Genomic DNA, 17,081 nt, shown 5'->3' with positions numbered 1-17,081 from the left:
AATTCCCTCTTCTTAGAAGACTATAGCTTGTGTCAGGTTACTGAGAAGACAAAACAGACAAACAAGGACAACAACAAACAACCAAGACACAACCCAACAAGCCATATAAATTCAAGGTGAGGATGGGAGAACAAAGAGCTCATGACAATATAAGACTTGCCACCTTGATTCTCAGATGGAGGAGAAGGGATTGAGAACTAACACAGGAAATAAAACATGAAAGGACCAGCTTGGATGAGGTGCTGAGGCTCTGGTGGGAGATGTGTTCTGAGAAGCTGCAGCAGGATGGTGCAGAACAGAGCCAAAGAATGGAGAGATGCAAACATAGGGTACATTGATAAGAAGTCTGCAGCACCGGGCAATTGGGACTTCATGGCACTGCTAAATCTGGAAGAGGACGGATCACGCATGGGAACCATCACTCCTTTTCCGTCAGTTGCCAAACATGGTCTATGTATAGCAGCCAGCATCTCAGCTTTGCTACATCCTCATGTTTACCAAACCCTTCCCACAGCCAGAGACAACACACAGGTGGGTGAACTGGGGAGCCTGCAGACAGAGCTCTAGCTGTGCCTGCGACTGACAGTGCAAGAGACAGAGAAAACAGCCCCTGGTGGGGTGTGCAGGAGAGGTGGGGGTGACAACGCATTAGCGCCCTCAGAGCTACAAACTGGACAGCCAGTAAGTTCAGAGATGCACCTGGTTGACTGCTAAGATGGTAACTTCCATGACTCCAACCCAGACCCACAGCCTGACCCCGTGACTAAGGCCCTTAGAGCTATTACTCTGAAAATAATTGCAGCCAGCCAGGGTGAGAGGTGGTGAGGCCACACTGAGGTTCCCAGGCAGATACCTGTAATCGCACATTCAAGAAAGCTCAAACTTTCAAATGGAAGTGCTATTTCAATTTTCTCACTCCCATTCGTCTTCAACCTCAGACTAAAGAGGGAATAAACCCTCTTTGATTTGTAGACTGAATTCTTTAAAGAGACAGCTCTTTCTTTTCTGAATTTATTTTTTCCTTTTGCTTGGTCCAAACACCAAGGGTCCAAAATGGGATTTTGGTGTCTTGGTCAGAAGACTCAAATGCCAAGAGTGACCACAGGGGATGCTGGACTACTAATCCATCTTTCTTAGTAACCCAAAAGTCAAATAAGTTCATGGAGGGCTTTTTTTCCCCTAGAATTTCAGGTTCCCTGAGGGCTAATTTCTCTGAAAGCTGCATTAAACTAATAGCGCCATAAAAGGCCCATTGTGAGATGTAATTGGTTTGCAGGACTTTCCTATAAAAATAATAAAATGACTGCCAAAGGCAGTTTCCAAAGGTCAATTATCTTTGTGTTGCTTGAGTTGAGTGGAGGTCAGTCCCAGAATTCCATTTTATAGACACATCAATCAAAATGGGCCCCTGCCTTACCCATCTGACCTCATCAGAAATGAGGGGGCTCACAGGTTCCACCCTTGTGGCAATTGCCAAAAGGGCGAGTTGGGCTCCTCCTTTCCCAGGAAGAGGCTGACCCTTTGTCACCACAGAATGCAGAGCTGGAAGCTGAAAAATTCAAGGAAAAAGAAAAGCAAGGAAAGTAGGAGGATGGATCAGGCCAGGGGCCAGGAGTTGCTGAGGCCAAGAGAGATGGGAGAGGTGGAGCTGGGTAAGCAAACAGGCCAGGACTCTTGGTTGCATTTCATCCAAACCAAACTGAACTGACTTAAGCAAATGCCAAGTTAACTGGTAAATAGCGAATGTCTTGAGTGGATTCATAGGTAGATATATGTGGTTCAAGCAAGGCCAACGGTTGGTTCCTTCTTCACCTCTGTCTGCATTGTAGACCTCTCTGCTCTTAGCCCTCTACTGAGGGGGCACTGGGCTGCCCTTGGAAGCCATATTCTCTCTGAGCCACCTCTTCTAGTGTTTATATGACAACTTTGGCAGAGAAGTGGGGAGTCTGGTTGACTCTGTCTAAATGGCGTATTGACCTATGAATCAATCCTTGTACTCAAAGGAGATACAAAACTGTAATTCCCAGGGTTGCTTCATGGCCGCTCCTGCTGCAGGGAGACCAGCGAGAGGGGAAACACAGCACATCTGTCTGTTCCCTGAGCTGTAGACTAAGAGGGAAGAGGATCTTGAAAAGCAAGATGCTAGCAAAATCCTGCCTTCCCCCAAAGGCTATCCAACTCAGATGAACCCCACTAGCTTACCTTCAGGGGTCCTAAATAAATCCTGTTTCCAACTCATTCACTCACCCACCCACCCATCTACTTATCCAGCAAGAGTCAATATTATAGGGAGAAAATGTTTCTGTTTCTTGCTCCTGTTCTGAAAAACAATTGCTCTTACAAGATCATGCTTCAGAATTATCCTCAAGTCCTAGGCCATGCAAGCCTCAATAAAGATACATGGGGAAAGGTGGTAGGGTATATAAAATGGTAACAATTAGTGTCTCTTAAGTGGTTTCTTCCACTCCTTTTTATCCCTCCTTCTTGCATTTCAAACTTTTTAAAATATTTCTGAAATGAAATTTTATTGCTTACATAATTTCATTATTCAGATTCTATATGTGCCAAGCAACATTTTAGGACTTACTGTGGTTTCCCAAGTCAATTTACTACAAAAGAAAAGATAAGTGAATTATCCAGAATACATTTTTAATAATAATGGTATCCAGCTATGCAAGTGTATTTATTCTCTTCTGGGTCTCAGATATGATCAGATCTCAGTGATAAATCCACTCACAAAGCATCAGTCAGGCAACCAGCCTCTCCTTGGCCCAACTTGATGGCATCATCATAAGACCTGAAGAATAAGAGTGCTTACAATAGCCTTGCTGTGACTGCCACATTTGCAGCCCATCCATGGAGCAATTTCTCGTTAGCAGCTAAATAATAATAATAATAATAATAATAAAAGCCAGTGCATTTTCTGTCATCCACAGGAGGAGGTGGTCTCCTGATGCAATCAGCAGCTGTCCACACTGAACATGAAAGAGATTTACCTTCCCTGGAAGCAGTAACAACAAACCGTGTTCCAGCTGGTGCTGGGGGGTGCATAAGAATCATTTTCTGAGACGGGAATAAAAGCAGAAATTACTAGACCTTAGAAACAGTTTAAACTTAGATCTTAATGTTTTGAATAGGATCAAAGGATCTTGGTATAATACAGTTGCTTTTTGTGAAGTCCTTTGTCACATAGGTATGGTGGTTCACCAGTATGTCATTTGAAAGTATTTCAAACTTCTATACCCAGAGTGCCTTTAAAAGGTAAAGAATAAAATCACGAAAGAACATTTTTGCTTCTTAGATGTGGCACTGAAATGACCCAACAGCATAGCATGTACATATATAACTCACGCATACTGTAAATCTGGTATGTTTCCCAGAGAAAGGGGCTGTTACTCAGAAACAATCTAACATTGATCATTCATCCCTGAGATTTACACATTAGTTCAAGTAGTCCCTTTTCAGCAACCCTGGACTACAGAACATAAATAGACAAAACCCGCAACTGAAAGAACCAGAATTGAACCTCAGGTGTATCCCATCTTTCCTTCAGGACACCAAGTGTTCTTCCTAGCAAGGCTATAGTTGTGCAGGCTACATATGACCATGTGGTGAGCATTCCTGCATGTTCCATGTGTTCAAGCACAGGCAGAGGACACAGATACCGAGTGAGAAAACTCAAATGAAAGCATAAATTAGAGCTGATTCCAAATAACAGAAATAAGTTTAACTAAAGGGTCTTGGAACTTCCATGCTGGGCAGTGGTGGGCTCTGGACCAGTTTGTCCATTTCTTGCTGAAATACAACCTTTCCAGAGAGAATTTCTTAGTGTCAAGCGAACATAATTCTAAACATAACACTAAGCGTCGGCTGGGAAATAAACACTGTGGTGATAAATCCCATAAGGAAATAGTAAAAGTGTCTCTGCCTAGATAACAGCAGCACACACCAGTGTTCCCAGAAAGGCAACAGTAAATGTAAATCTGCCTGCTTTGAAGAAGGGGGCCGGTGACAAATTCACTCTCCAGCCACTCTGAAAGTTACAGGCCAGTGCACCTGTCCTCAGACATGGCTCTCTCACGGGGGTGCTGGCCAAACGGGGTTCTTAAAGTGTAGACTGGGGAAAGTACAAATCTTTCTTTAGAGGTTTACAGAAAGAAAAAGAAGACTGGCTTATTGAGGGCCGGCTTTGCTGTTCTCTACAATAACAAGAGGGTTTGGATGTACACTTGGGTTTATGAAGTATAAATCCTGCTTAAATCTATAGACGTCAAGAAGACCTGTGATGGTTCTTTAGAGAAGAAAGCAGCTCCCGAGTCAAACTGCACCGAGCAATGTTCTTTGTTGTTGCAAGATATTGATAAAGCTCCAGGTCTCCAACAAGAGGAATCAAGAAGAGGAAACTCATTTCAAATCATAGCTCAGGTAGGCATCTGAACCGAAATAAGATGAAAAGTCATTAATTTTTTTTCTATTAAGCTACCACCAAGCACAAGTGGAGTGGCTGTCTCCTTTTCTTATTTCAACCTGAAATCTGTTAAGGGCACGAGCCAAGACTCTTGTTCCAAATCTTCAGAGGACTGCACAAAATTGTCTTTTTCCTTTTGCTTTAACAGAAACAGTAAAGTGTGAACAATGCTGTCACTTGACATGGTAATTAATACAGAGAGAATAATGAGTGGCCACAGGTATCCCTTTCTTGTCTCAAACATCACTGAAGCCAGGAAGTCAATGTCTACATCACTGCTAGGAAAATAACTCATCTGATGGACAGGTACCTTTTACCTGTCAGGACTCAGTAACACAATATCCCAAATTAAGTTCTAAACAATCTTCCAAATCTTCTTGGACAAAAAGAAGTTGCAGAGGCAAATGCTTCCATGGGAAAAGTCTCACATTTCCATGAGCAGAAAGAACCTTTTGCCAAACCAGTTAATTCTCTGTAACACAGCACAAACCTAACACCAGGGACTGTTAAAAGGTAACTGTCCTCATTAGGGTTTCTACTGCTGCAATGAAACACCATAACAACAACAAGAAGAAAAGCAAGTTGGAGAGGAAAGGGTTTATTTGGCTTACACTTCCATATCATAGTCCAACACTGAAGGAAGTCAGGACAGGAACTCAAACAGAGCAAGAACCCAAAGGCAAGAGTTGATGCAGAAGCGACGGGGGGGGGGGGGTACTGCACCTGGGCTTGCTTCTCATAGCTTGCTCAGCCTACTTTCTTATAGAACCCAGGACCACCAGCCCAGGGCTGTCTCTGCCCACGATGGGCTTAACCTTGCCCCATCAATCACTAATTTTAAAATGCCCTATACAATTGCCTACAGCCTGATCTCATGGAGGCATTTTCTCAGCTGAGGTTCCCTCCTCTCCCATGACTTCAGCTTGTGTTAAATTGATATAAAACAGAGCACAGTGATGCTCTGACTCAGGTCCAAACCAGAGCCATCCTGAATAACCAACTAGAGAGTTCATCATCATCATCATCATCATCATCATCATCGTCACTGTATCACCTCATATAACACACCATAACAAAAATATTGAGATACTTCAGATGACATAGTGTCATCTGCTTACACAAGACCTGGCTTTCCTTTTAAGTCAAGAGAGCCAAGACCATTTGACCAGGAGATGGTATCAAAGCATGAAGGCCAATGGCAAGCATGCTGCCTCCTTGCGTCTCCAGTATCTCTCCAAACAAAATCCAAGCTGCTTGACTCCTTGCTGCCTTCTCCCTGTGCTAATGTTCCCCCACACCTCTGATCACTGCTTACCAACTCCTGGAGCGCATATACTTCAGTTCCCTATAAATTCTGCCGCCCATATATTTGTTTTTAATTGGGAGCCTTAATGTGGACTTTCCCATATAATCAGTCATTAGATACAATTACTCCTTTATGAGTAGAATTATTATGCTATCAAGTTTATTAATTCTTTGGGAAAATATAGTTGCATTATATTGGAGTTGAAATTCCTTCTTCCAATAGCTCTGCTCCAAGCTTTCTTTAATGTCCCAATCTTGCCTTTGATAGATTTGATTCACCATGTTCTCCCCTTCATTCGTACACTCTGGGTAGAAGGAAGACAGCAACTTGAATCTCTGATGTGAATTCTCCTCTCAGGATTCCCACAGAAGGGGCAAACCCCCCTTGTGAAGTAGCAGGTCTAGGGAATAGTGATTTCATACTTTTCAGCAAGTGTGAGTTCAGACCACAAAAGCCAAAAATCATAGCAAGTCAGCTACAAGGGACTGAGAGGAACCAAAGAAAGGCTCATCCAAGCAAACTGGCAGTGAACCTAGGCCATGTGACCATCACCAGAGACCAGTGGTAAACCAACATCAACAAATCCTTCAAACTTTCAAGAAAAACATACAATCTAGGTCTGTACGTGAATTTTCTGTTTTTGAAAATTGACAGCCAAAATAGGAAATGATTTTAAACATCATGTCGGCCAGACAAAACACACCTGCCAACCAGCTCCAAGCCTCAGACCATGAGCTAGAATCTAACATCTTTTCTACAACCCAGTAGTGATTGACTCGGTTTCAAAAGAGAACATCATGAGGAGACTTTTTCTAAATTTTTATTATTCTACCCACAGGCCAGAAGAAATGATTAAGAGTCTGTGGAGAACATTTTCATTTGCCTAGAGGTTTTCCTTTCTATAGCATCACAGGCAAATTTATCTGTCATGCAAGATTGTCTATACAAATATTAGCTGTATGGCAGTAAGCCATCATCATTAGCATATGTCTGTGTGTGGCCTTAGAAATATCATTTAACCTCCTCTGAGCCTCAGTTTCTCCATATAAAACAGGACTATAAAAACACAGGGACTATTTCTGACATGAACTCAATGGCAGGCTCTTTGACCTCCCCCCCTGACCCCCAGGGGAGGAGCAGTCCTGTTAGGCCACAGAGGAGGACTTTGCAGCCAGTCCTGAAGATACCTGATAAAACAGGGTCAGATGAAAGGAGAGGAGGTCCTCCCCAATCAGTGGACTTAGAAAGGGGCAGGGAGAAGATGAGGGAGGGAGAGAGGGTTTGGGAGGGAATGAGGGAGCTGGACAGCTGGGATACAGAGTTAATAAAATGTAACTAATAATAAAAATTAAAAAAACACACTCTATGGAGGAACTTAACTATTACCACTTACTCCTGGGTTGACAGTTTGCCAGAATTAATGATATGTTTCCAGAGACTAAACCGAGGAAAGGAGTAAATGTTTATTTTTATAATGAGACCACCTAAAAATTGCTAGCTTGGGCAATGAAAAAGGTGTATGTCACCAACAGAGCCATATGGCTATCAGACACCCTAAAATGATCACCTTAAAAGGGTATTTTCGTCCTGCGGTTATCAAAACAAAACAGAAAGCCACCGAAGTACAGCTACCCATCAGCTCATGAGACAGTGTCTTACTTAGGGTTTCCATTGCTACAATGAAACACTATGACTAAAGCAAATAATGGAGGAAAAGGTTTATTTGCTTCCACTTCCACACCATAGTCTATCACTGAAGAAAGTCAGGACAGGAACTCAGCAGGGCAGGAACCTGGAGGCAGGAGCTGATGCAGAGGCCATGGAGGGGTGCTGCTTATTGGCTTGCTCCCCATGGTTTGCTCAGCCTGCTTTCTTATAGAACCCAGGACCACCAGCCCAGGGATTGCACTACCCACAATGGATTTGGCCCTCCCACACCGATCACTGATTAAGAAAATGCCCTACAGCCAGATCTTATAGAGGCATTTTCTCAATTGAAGTTCCCTTCTTTAGATAACTCTAGTTTGAGTTCACATAGAACTAGCCATCACAAACAGCTTAACACACTCAGAGACATTTGAGGATGAAGCGGCCCTTAGGGTCAAATGTTGAGAGGCTGTATGAGATTAAGACAAATAAGAATCTGCTGGTCACAGATGTTTCCAGAACTAGATTAGAGCCCAAACCTAGAATGTAGAAAGTTGAAGATTGGGTGGAACCAAGAAGAGATCATGGGCTCAAGAATTTCTGGAAGAAAAGATACAAAATGTGAATATGATCTGAGAGGAAGTGAAAGCCAGGAAGATGCATGTTTTTTGGTGAGTCATGCCGTTAAGTATCTCCCAGCTGATGAGAAGACTCTTGGAGAGAAAAGGTGGTGACTGAGAAGTACTGAAACAGCCAGAGCAAGCAGCAAGTCCTCAAAGGAAACAAGGAGATCCACAGTGTAAGAAGAGCTACCTGCCTTTGATAGATGGAGGGTCCTCTCTTACTTCTTAAAGGAAAGATGGGAGGGAAGCACCGCCACATGATTCATGTTTGCCAGGGGAAGAGTATGGCTTTGACATTCTCAGTCAAGTACAAAGCTAGGTAGTAAGGCATTCGGTAAAACTAGGAAGGTGAGGGGGGAGGAAGTAGGACCCTCACTGAGGCAACCTTGCTAGTCCACCAGAGCAGAGAGGAGCTTAAGGAAGTTAAACATGTTTACATGGGAAGAGTAGCAATTATGGTCCAGCCAAGAGGGAGGGTAAGGAAAAAGGTGAATAGTGACTAGACAGTAGAGTGCGTGTTTGGAAAGCCTGGTCGACTCTGGAAAATTGCTGCATTCGGTTATGCTGAAGATGCTGTCTAGAACGGTGGTTCTCAACCTTTCTAATGCTGTCATCCTTTAATACAGTTTCTCATGTTATGGTGACCCCCAACCATAAAATTATTTTTGTTGCTACTTCACAGGTGTAATTTTGCTACTGTTATGAGTCATAATGTAAATATTTTTGGAAATAGAGGATTGCAAAAGGGGTCATGACCCATAGGTTGAGAACCATTGATGTTGGAGATTGGGCACCCACTATCAAAGAAAAGAGTATAAAAGTCAATTGTTGTGATTTTGCGGAATATTTGGATGATGACCTAGATGGGTAAGATGAAAAGTCATTAGGACAGAGAAATCCAAGGACATTGTGTTAGCATCCAGATAGAGGCATTAAGAGGAGTACAGAAACGCTTTTTATGCCAACCAGCAAGGCCTTTCAAGCCCAGGAGGTGAACAGATAGGTGAGTTCAATTCAAAGGACTGGTGGATATGGCTGGGTGGTCTGACTTTCACTAAAGTGATACTTTTCCAAAAAAGAAAAAGAAAGAAAGAAAGAAAGAAAGAAAGAAAGAAAGAAAGAAAGAAAGAAAGGAAAAAAAAAAAAGCTCCTATATTTGACATTCATGAAGCCTTGGGTTCACTCCTTAGTAATAAAAACAAATTGTATTAGGCCAGGTATGGTGGTGACCATGTCTGTAATGCCAGCACGCATGTACCCAGAGGATAGCCTGGGTACAGAGTGAGGAGAGTGAGAAGAACACAAGCAGTATTTTGCAGAGCAAAGATGGCAGCTACCCACTATCCTTGGCCTAGGAGTATGGTGGTATTTAGCAAGAACAACGCTGCCATTCAAGAGGGCTAAAATGAAGCCTGGCCTCCGTTAGCACAAGGAAGGGGTACATTAGTACAACCTCAGAGCAGAGGTTGAGGACATCAGGAGGCAGGTTGATCACAGGCAAGAAATCCAAGAAGAGAAGAGAAAGGAGGGGAGAAGATGGAATGTGGGAAAGCCCAGTTCAGTTGCTGACTGGACTAAGCTATTAACAAGATTAACCAAAGAGGCTCAGCAAGCCATGTTTTCCTCTGGGAACCCAAGCACAATGACCTTGGAAGCTAGGGGTCTGTAAATGGGAGCCTCTCTTGGAAGACAACCAATGTGGCCCTCCAGCCTGCCTGAGCACTAAAGATCCTGATGCACACACCACATCCAGCCAATGAAATTAATTTATCAAGAGAGACTTGGACATCAGTATTACGGAAAACTCCCCAGGTGACTCGCAAGTGCAGCTAGGATGGAGAACATGAAGTCTCCTCCCGGAGCTGCAGGGGTGTGGCTGGTCACCCAGGTCCTGAAAGGCTGGCTGGGCAGTGTTGCTGCTTACTGTTCCCCTTGAGTTCCCTGGCATGAGCACAGCACGGTGGAGGGGAACAGCTGTCTCTGTTTAAGCTGTAGATGTGAGCAGTGTTATTTTGGAACCAGAAGAAGGAGTTCCTGGCATTCTGTCTCAAATGAAGTGTAAAAAAGACTAATCACTAAAGTGAGAGAGACAGAACTGACACCATACACTTTAATGGCCACTCAATCTTTTAATGTCTATTTAAGGAGCATAATGGAAGGCCTCATAATCCAGTGGCAATTCTTGACCATATATCCAGATAGCAGGGAAGAGGTCTCTGTGATGCTTACTCTCCATTCATATGAACAATCAAAAAGGTCTCTCAAATTCCCAAACTACCAATTAGGAATATGATGATTTTTTATTTGCTGAAATTTCTTGAACATTTACTATGTACAAGACACTGTCTGTGCAAACATCACACATAACATCCCATAATCCTCAAAGTTCTATGAGGTAGGTAGTAAGTACAATTATGGTCCTCACTTTGCAAATTAAAATTCAAAGGCTGAAAAAGTTAATGTTCCTTGATTTAGATAAAATAGCTATAATTGGAATAGTACAAAGTCAAATTAAGAAATAATCCTGATCTAGGCATATGGTAGAACATGTCTGCAATCACAGCACTCAGTGACTGGAAAGCATGAAGTTTGAGGCTAGCCTGGGCTACATAAGGAGAACTGAGAGAGAAGGAAAGAGGACAGAGAGGGAAGAGGAGGAGAGGAAAGAAGAGAAGAGAAGAGACAAGGAGGGAAGAGGTGAAGGGAAGGGAGGGGACAGGAAAGAGAAGAAGAAAGGAGAAGGGAAAGGAGAGAAGGGGAGAAGAGGTTCCCGTGTTCATTGAAGTATTATTCCCAGTCAATCAACAGAAGTCTCCCTGGAGGAACAGGTGAATAGCATACAGTAAGACATGATATATATACATGAGATTCTCTTAAGGAGAGAATTTCTACGTTTGTAACTGCATGGACGAACTGGGGAATGTCACACTAATTGCTGTAAGCTAGACACAGAAGGAAAAATACTAAATAATCTCCTTTATACACAAAACATAAAAGCTTGAACTCTAGGAAGCTGAGAGTAGACTGGTGGTTTAACAAAGGCTGTGGGGCACCAGGAAAGAAAAGGGGAGATGCTGACCACAGGGTACCAAGTCTCAGCCCGGACAAAGAATTTGTCTGAGATCTATTGTACAGCAGAGAACACCAATAAAAAATTGTATTTCAATTTTTTAATTAAAAAGATTTTCAAATGAACCTCCACTCTAAAATTTCATACTCTACATAAATTAGCTCCAAATCCATAAATACAAATATAAAAGCCAAAAGCATAATAACTTCTAAAACAAAATACAGACAAAAGAAATTCATTACTGTCATGGAGTAGGCAGAAACGGCTTAAGACAGGACAATGAAAGTAAAAGCCACATAAAAAAAAATGAGGATACATCAGACCTTATTAAAATAGAAATGCTCTGTTCCTCAAACACACTGTTGAGAAAATGGAAAGGTGAGCCACCAGCTGAGTGAAAAAGCTGTTCCACACACACTTGACAAGGCGTGTGCACCAGCCTGCAAGAGGAAATTTCATGTCCTAGTAAGAAGATAAAAACGGGCTTAAGGTTTGAAGGCATTTCAAAAACTACGACTTAGGAATGACCAAGCTGACAGTAACAGATGCTTAATGCTATTAGTCATCGGGAAATAAACTGCATGGAGGCATCACTGTTTATGGAATGGAAAGGCTTAACAACACTGGCAGTGCCCAGCACTGACAAGGATGTGGAGCCATACACATTGTTGGTAGTATGGTAAGTTGATACAATCAGGGAACACTTTGACAATGTCTCGAGTAAAACGCACACTATCATGCAGATCCAGCAATTCCGGGGGTGTCTATCTACATAATGACTCATACATGAATCTTTGTAGCAACTTCCTTCATACAAGCTAAGGTCCAGAATCAACTAGAGCTCCTAGCAACTACTCAAATAAACAAATTGCATTATTTATATATAAAATATAATGTTACTTTGTAGTAAGAGCAAGTGAACAGTTGGTGTATGCGCGCATATACAACCATTTAGCTGATCTCAAATGCACTGTGCTGTATTTTAAAGACCCAAATCCAAAAGAATGTGTTGTGAGTGCTTCCTTTGTGTGACACTGTAGAAAAGATAAAACCAATTAATAAGTATGAAAAAGTCCTTCTTCTGGCCTCTGCAGGCACCAGGTGTGCAAGCAGTGCACAGACATTCATGTAGGTGAAACATCCACGAATATAAAATCAGAAGTATGCAACATTAGCATTTCAAGCACAGTGTTCAAAATATTTACCAATTTCATCTGAGCCCTCACCAGTCAGGACAAATGGCAGGCATGAGCAACCACTACAGCCCCCGGTGATGCGGAGGGGGGTCGGTATTGGTAGCCTTTTTCTCCTTTTTGCTTATCCTTACTTTCTAATTTTCTGTTACAATTGGGTGCTTTAAAATAAGAGGGAAATCTATTTTTAATTATAAAAAAGAAGAATGGTACCCTGTTGATACGACATTTCCTACTGTTATAAAATTCTAATGGATCTCAAAACCCTAATGGAAGCTTTGAATAATAGATATAAGGAATGGTGTACTAAAACAGCACTGAATTAGGAGTTAAAAATGGATAATGCTATAAAAATATTTTCCATCTACTACAAAGAGAGTGATGAGATATATATTAAGTTATTTTACAATTTTAATATTTAAAAACACCCTCCCTTTGCTCCCATAGCAGCTAGGTGGCCGTGTAAGTGACGATACTTCACAAAGAAGGAGTACCCTGATTTTCAAATCGTCCTGCCTAGGAAATGCCATTCCACTCAAAATTCACCACACAGTATTTTCCTATGAGGATCTTGGCCTAGGCCAACGTTCAAACTCTGAGCTAGTCTGATAATCAAATGAGAGTTATTAACCCTGGGTGAGCGTTTCCAGCAGAATTCCTGCCATGACCGGGGGAATTGCGGCCATCTCTTCCTAGCATGGCCAATGCCCTCTCGATGGTGATCTCAGCAGCAAACCTTTGCTTTGAGCCAGTCTTCAGAAGCAAGCACAATAAAAAGCCAGCTAGGGGCATCAATGGGCACAGGCACCCAGTGAGGCATGCGAGTAACCAGGGTATACCTAAATTTACTAGCATTCCAGCATTGGGCAAAAAAGCAAGTATCATTACCACAATTATTTGGCTCTATCTGGCTAATAGTGAATAAAAATGGGGGATATAGACAAACAGGTCTTATAGGAAATATTTATGAGATTATAGGAAATATTATGAGAAGCCTTAACCCCTCGTTGGAACATCCTGCGTCAGTTCTAGAACTAGCAGTGGTGGTGTCCGAGGTCTGAGTAGGTTCAGGAGACCATTGCCCCCAGGGGCGAGACATGCTCCATGCCGATTGACTAACTCCATGTTTTCCTCCAATTTTGAAAGTCATTTAAGGTTCTTAAATTATTTTTTTCCCTTTTTTTTAAAATTTTTCATCAATTACACTTTATTCATTCTGCATCCCCCCATAAGCCCCTCCCTCCTCCCCTCCCAATCCCACCCTCCCTCCTCCCTCTGCATGCATGCCACTCCCCAAGTCCACTAATAGGGGAGGTTCTCCTCTCCTTTCTGATCTTAGTCTGTCAGTTCACATCAAAAGTGGCTGTATTGTCCTCTACTATGGCCTGGTAAGGCTGCTCCCCCCCAGAGGGAGGTGATCAAAGAGCAGGCCAATCAGATTATGTCAGAGGCAGTCCCTGTTCCCATTACTATGTAACTCAATTGGACTCTGAACTGCCCTGGGCTACATCTGTGCAGGGGTTCTGGGTTATCTCCATGAATAGTCCTTGGTTGGAGTATGAGTCTCTGGGAAGTTCCCTGTGTTCAAATTTTCTTGTTCTGTTGCTCTCCTTGTGGAGACCCTGTCCTCTCCAGTTCTTACTATTTCCCAGTTCTTACCTAAAATTCCGTTCACCTGCCCAACAGTTGCCCATCCGGCTCAGCATCTGCTTTGATAGTCTGAAGGGCAGAGGCTTTCAGAGGCCCTCTGTGGTAGGTTCCTAGGTTGTTTCCTGTTTTCTTCTTCTTCTGATGTCCATCCTCTTTGCCTTTCCGGATGGGGATTGGACATTTTAGTTAGGGTCCTCTCTCTTGCTTAGTTTCTTTAGATGCACAGGTTTTAGTGGGTCCTATGTTATATGTCTATATGAGTGAGTATATACCATGTGTGTCTTTTTGCTTCTGGGACAACTCACTCAGGATGATCCTTTCCAGATCCCACCATTTACCTGCAAATTTCATGATTTCCTTATTTTTCATTGCTGAGTAATATTCCATTGTGTAGATGTACCATAATTTCTGCATCCATTCTTCAGTTGAGGGGCATCTGGGTTGTTTCCAGCTTCTGGCTATTACAAATAAAGCTGCTACAAACATGGTTGAGCAAATGTCCTTTTTGTGTACTTGAGCCTCTTTTGGATATATGCCCAGTAGTGGTATGGCTGGATCTTGAGGAAGCGCTATTCCTAGTTGTCTGAGAAAGCGCCAGATTGATTTCCAGAGTGTTTGTACAAGTTTACATTCCCACCAGCAGTGGAGAAGGGTTCCCCTTTCTCCACAACCTCTCCAGCATGTGTTGTCACTTGAGTTTTTGATCTGTGCCCATTGATGCCCCTCACGCTATGACTCTCTTCAGACAGAAAAGGGATCTTGGAACTACAGCCACCATTGTTACTACCATCTCATTGGCGGCTGTTGGAGCTACCACCAGGGCATTAGCCATGAGTCATACTAGGCAGACTGCTCAGACCCTGAATAATCATTTAGCCAATGTAGCTCATGCCTTAGTTGTACATAAAGGAATTAATGCTCAACTAAAAGGAAGCTTGATGGTGGTCAATCAGAGGATTGACCTCTTGCAGGAGCAAATTGATACCCTATGGCAAATCACTCAACCTGGCTGTCAATGAAAGTATGCTGGACTTTGTGTCACTAGCATACAACATGAGAATTTTTCCTGTGCTGCAAATCTGTCTAAACAATTGTCGAGCTATATTTTAGGTAATTGGACTGGAGAATTCGACACTACGATGGAGCAGCTGAGAGTGGCCATTGTCACAGTAAATTCTACCAGAGTGGACGCAGGACTAGCCACAGGATTATCAACATGGATTGCTGCAGCCATGAATCATCTGAAGGAATGGGCGAGCATGGGAGCGTTAGCAGGCCTTCTGGTGTTGGTCTCCTTGGTTTGCCTGTGGTATATATGCAAGATTAGAGTCTCACAACAGTGTGATGCAGCCATGATCATTCAGGCCTTTACAGCCATTGAAGCAGGACATTCTCCCCAAGCATGGTTGGATACCATAAAAAGCTATAATGATACGCTCAGGATGCGAGGCTAAGCACTGCACTCAGGGTCAGCCGCTTTGGACCCAGAGAAGAGCATGTCTGATTGCATGCGGGTTGATGCCCCAGGTCCCGCCTCTGAGAAAAAGGTATCGGACGGGTCTGATGCTCTTTGGGTGGATGACACCTAAATGAACATCGGTACAAAGTCCCAATTTATTTCTAATATCAGAGATCAGACCTCTACTCTTGCCTGATGCGTCTAAAACAAAAAGGGGGAACTGTAGAGAGCTGAGGAATGCTATGCCTTAAAGATGGAGCTGGTTTCCGCCTTCCACCTTCCCGATGGTGAGTGCTCTCTGTCACGAACAATTCCACATTTGGCTAAGGCTGAGGATCTGGCTTGCTTCCATGTATGTGGACCTATCTGCATTGCCCACGTGGAACGCTGGGGTTGGCTACCCAGAGGCTATTTAAGCTGTGGGCTGGCTTTCCCCAGGGTCCGAGGATTGTTTCTGAATAAACTGCATTGAAAAAAAAAAAAAAAGCCAGCTAGAAGAGTAGTTGCTGAGAAGAGGCGATCAGCAAAGACAGTCAAGGAGTCTCCATTAGCAAGTCTCCCTATTAACAGAGAAAGCATCCCATCTCCATCTTCCCAGTTGGAAGTTGATGGATAGTTTCATGACAGGACTCCTCTCTCAAGCTCAGAAAACCCCAGGCGTAAAATTACCCAGCTGTGCCATCTCCTCGCGTTGCTTTACAATGCAGAGCAGATTTGTGGTTTTAAGAGCACCAAGCCCACTGTGAGCTCACAGTTATTGTTAATGCTTTGGAAAGCTCAGTGTCTTTTAACAATCCATCTTTGTGCCATGGCTATGGTGGAAATACGAGCACCTAAATAAATATTGCTTGCAATACCAGGACTCTACTGTTTCCAGACTCCACCCGCTGCTCCACTTGACTGTCATCTATTGGAGCTGCCTGTAGCTTGCAGAGCCCTCTTCTGTCCTGGATCACAGCATCCTTGTTGTCAGTGCAGGCTGACCACCCAAAGAGCAGAGGGCCGAGGGCAGCAGGGATCTCACTGGGACTTTCCCTATGGCGACTGAATAAGAACAGAAAATTCCAACTAATAAAGATGAAAGGTCACCTTATCCTCAGATTGTTTTTATTTTTACTTTTGTGTGTAAATTTACAGCACTATTATATATCAGACTTTCCTTCCCCCCCCCCAGACTTTAATAATAATACATAGAAAAAGGTGCTCTTCATAAGGCACACAAAGTAGCATTTTACAAGATACTCGGTTACAAGTTTCATTACCCAATCATCTTCATCCCGACGTTTGAATGCCATCCACCCTGTACGTGCATGTTAGAATCACCTTTGAGTTGGTGAGAATTACGTAGCAACTTCTCCTCTCCAACTCCAAAACATTAGTTATCTCTTCTAACACATATATATATATGTGTTATATGTACATATATAACATGTGTATATAAATGTACATATTGCATGCACTATGCCTGACAGTGCCCTAAGCTTATGTGATTGAACTCATCCATCGTTCAAAACAAGTCATTGTCGGGAGTCAGACTGTGAACCCGGAAGCTGGCTCCAGTCTTTGCCATCGTGGGATGGATCGAGAGGTTCATCGCACGTGAGCCTCTTACAGAGCCCTCACAAGAACTCAATGAACTTGGTCTAGCTGCTCTTCAGAAAATGT

Source organism: Meriones unguiculatus, chromosome 1 (assembly GCF_030254825.1).
Source record: "Meriones unguiculatus strain TT.TT164.6M chromosome 1, Bangor_MerUng_6.1, whole genome shotgun sequence".
In the NCBI taxonomy this organism is placed as follows: Eukaryota; Metazoa; Chordata; class Mammalia; order Rodentia; family Muridae; genus Meriones; species Meriones unguiculatus.
This window is presented reverse-complemented; position numbering follows the sequence as displayed.